General features: G+C 44.2%; 1 long non-coding RNA gene across 1 annotated transcript in view; it reads left to right on the forward strand.

The window, feature by feature from the left end:
* The window catches only part of LOC109304841, a 52,192-nt gene that overhangs the window by 12,498 nt on the left and 36,694 nt on the right, over window positions 1-3,000 (forward strand). The window lies entirely within an intron of this gene.

Genomic DNA, 3,000 nt, shown 5'->3' on the forward strand with positions numbered 1-3,000 from the left:
CTCCGGGGGGATGAAGGGGCTGGACGCCGCCAGGATCCTCCTCCCGCCGCGCAGATGCTTGTGATGCAAGGCTGAATAGGCAGCTCAGCTGCCCCCACCCCCGGGTGCCGGGTGCCTGGACAGACCCTCAGCCCTTGCAGCTTCTGTTGTGCCTCGGCTTGAATGGGATTTGCTTCCCCGGTGTAGTGAGCTACCGGCGGGAGGGGGCCTGGCACAAGAGGTCAGCAGGCGCATGGGGCTTTGCGGGGATCCGGCCCTGTGGGGCCGAAGTGCGGAGCTGTGAAGAGCTTCTTAATGGGGCTGATGCCCAAAGTGGCTCTGCCTGGTGACAGCCGCAGGGCCATGGTGGCTCTGCTGCAGGGCCAGTTATTTGCGTTGGTAGTGGCACAACTTGAGGTAACCATAACTTCAAGAGCGGGATGTCCCAGTCCGGGTGCAGGGCAGTGTGGAAAATGACAGTGGTTGTTACATTCCTCATTCACGTCGAGGGACTACGGATGGCCCCATAGAGGGTGAATGTAATTGCTCTTTAAGCCCTCCAAGCTGTTTTTCTGACTCTGTGAGAAGTGCAGACTTCCTTCCTTCTCTTTCTTTCTCTCCACAGGGCAGAGCGCAAGGCGTCTTCCTCTGGGCCAGGCATATGCCCTGTTCAGAATCTGGCAGACATCTGTCACAACATGATGTGAAATTAGGCCTGTCAGTGGCTGGCTTTTTAAGGGCTGCTAACTGGTTTAAAGGGCAAATCTGGCATAAAGGAAACGTTAGGTGAGAGAAGACTTGTTGAAAAGTCTTAATGTTGTTAAGACTGTACTTCTGAGAGGAGGGACAGTGATGAAGTCACTTCGTCTTTATTGCTGCTCTCTGCAGTGGCCCGTTGAACTTAAATTGATGCTTTCTTGCTTTTTAGGCCAGAAAAGTATGCACCTTTCAAATACCTAGGAAGGTAGTTCTTATAACTTAGTTACAATTGTATGAGGCAAGGATTTTTTGAGTGATGTTTTATTTTATTGGACCAACTGTGCAGTTGGGACAAATTTAGTCATGCTTTTCAATTAAAAGCATTCTAGAGGTCAGTGATTCTCAGCCTGTGGGTCACAACCTAAAAGTGGGTTGCTAAGATATATGAAAGGGTCGCCAACAAACTTTGAAAATGGATCAACATAGTTAAAAAAATGCATTTTCCTTTAATGGAGAAAAACATGGGAAACCATGGCTTTTCCCTAACAGGCTGGCAGATTTCCAGCCTGCAAGGGGCTGCTTGGGCCCCCTCCCCTCCTCACCCCACCACGCACATCTCTGCCACCCCCACACATTGCCGGGGCAGCAGGTTGGAAGTTAGGAGCACTGGCTCGGGACTGGCCATGGATGTCTTACAAATGCGTCCTGGTATAGAAGTTGAGAAGCACTGCTTTAGGTCACCTTTAGGGCTGTGCATGGAGGTCATCTGAAGAACACTTTGGATTTGCAAGCTTATTTAACTTTATCTGAACTATACAGTTGGTCCAGCAAAAGAGATCACCCCCAAAAAGCCTTGCTTCTAAGGATTCCTGGGCTATTACAGCTACAGCATCACTCTAACACTACTATAATTTTGAATAATTGAATCTGTTCCTAATTCTGTCACAGATTTGCTGAGTGACTTTGTGAAGGTCATTTGTTGCTCAGTTTCCTTATCTATAAAATATCTGTAGTAATTATTTATCTGACGTGAGGATGAGGCTAAATTAACACTTAAAAATGTGGGGCATGTTTTGTGTTACTTACATTTTTGTATATAATTATTAAACTGTAAGATAAATTACTTCAGATTGTATATACACAGAAACTATTGTATACCCTTAATGGGTGGCCTGTTCGTGTCAACTTCAGCTAAGATATTCTCTTACATTTAAATGGATAAAGTTTTATAAGGGTACTTTTAATAATTTTTTCCAAACTTTTAACTAAGTTTGAAGTAAACACTGAACTACTCCAATACATTTTTGGATTGGGAAACCCAAACTTTTGGTTCCCAGACTTTTTGAACCAGCATAGTCAACCCTCAGAACTTCCAGCAGGCTGCTATACACTCTGATCACCAAGCTTCTGATTAATGAAAGGGGAAGGGGGCCTTGCATAATCTACAGACCACTTACAAAGGCTTGACTGATCACACTTTGAGAAACACCAACTTATGCTATTTGTTATACTTTGATGTTCTTTGAAACTTGCAAAGCATCCAGTGTCCCCAGTTGCTGGGCAGAGTGCAGCTTTAGATTTCATAAAGACGAATGTGTGAACTTCTGAGATATTTGTGCCTGAAGTTAAGCATCAGCATTGCTTAACATAGAAAAGATAACATCTGGAAAAGGTAGCAGAGATATGTGGTTATACAACATTTTTCTCAAGTCACTGGTAGTCCTCTTTGTGGCAATGGTTTTTTGTCACGTTGAGGAAACTGGTTGAGAGATGGAGCTAAAATCAGTTATGTTGAAGGGTGTGACTGGTCAAAAGGACCCAAATAACAGAAATCTGTCCTGTAGTTTGAAGTTTTGTCTCAATATTAACTTCCCTTCCATAGGCTTTATCATCTTTGGGTGGGAGGTTGCAGCCAGGCACTCTGAAATGGTTCAGTGGTAACTGAACCAACTGTGGTCATAATCAAAGAGGCTCTGTAAAGATCTCCTGAGGTCTTCAGGTGTAGAGCTCTGATGCCCCACAGATGCTTTTGTAAGCAGTACTGTCTCATCTTTTAAATGCAACTGTTAATCCCTCCCCTTTCCTACATCCCTAGTTATGTGATGCATTTGTTTTTGCTTTCTCCTTTGGCAGATTTTTTTTTATAAGGTGGGATAATATGGTCCATACTGATTTTTTGTTTGTTTGTTTGTTTGTTTGTTTGGGGTTTGGGGGGTTTGTTTGTTTTTTTTCAGAATAACAAGAAGATTTTAAGGCCTGGTCAACACTTAACTGGCAAATTTTAAGTAAATCTGTGAGGGTATAATTCCCCCCCCCCCCCCC

The sequence above is a fragment of the Gavialis gangeticus genome, unplaced genomic scaffold (assembly GCF_001723915.1).
Source record: "Gavialis gangeticus isolate Ggan-Ray unplaced genomic scaffold, GavGan_comp1, whole genome shotgun sequence".
Lineage (NCBI taxonomy): Eukaryota > Metazoa > Chordata > Crocodylia > Gavialidae > Gavialis > Gavialis gangeticus.